Below are 227 nucleotides of genomic sequence, written 5' to 3'. Positions count from 1 at the left end.
CGACCGCCCATTTGGCCAACCGGCCCGATTGACTCGGGCTATGCAGAATCGTCCGTAGGGGAAAAGTCGTGAGGACGACGATCGTGTGGGATTGAAAATATGGTCTTAGCTTTCGGGCCGATGTTACGACCGCGCATGCTAATTTTTCCATTAGCGGGTATCTATATTCGGCATCCATCAAGGTTTTGCTAATATAGAAAATAGGTTTCTGTTCGCCGCGTTCTTCC

This window comes from Brassica oleracea, chromosome C4 (assembly GCF_000695525.1).
Source record: "Brassica oleracea var. oleracea cultivar TO1000 chromosome C4, BOL, whole genome shotgun sequence".
In the NCBI taxonomy this organism is placed as follows: domain Eukaryota; kingdom Viridiplantae; phylum Streptophyta; class Magnoliopsida; order Brassicales; family Brassicaceae; genus Brassica; species Brassica oleracea.
This window is presented reverse-complemented; position numbering follows the sequence as displayed.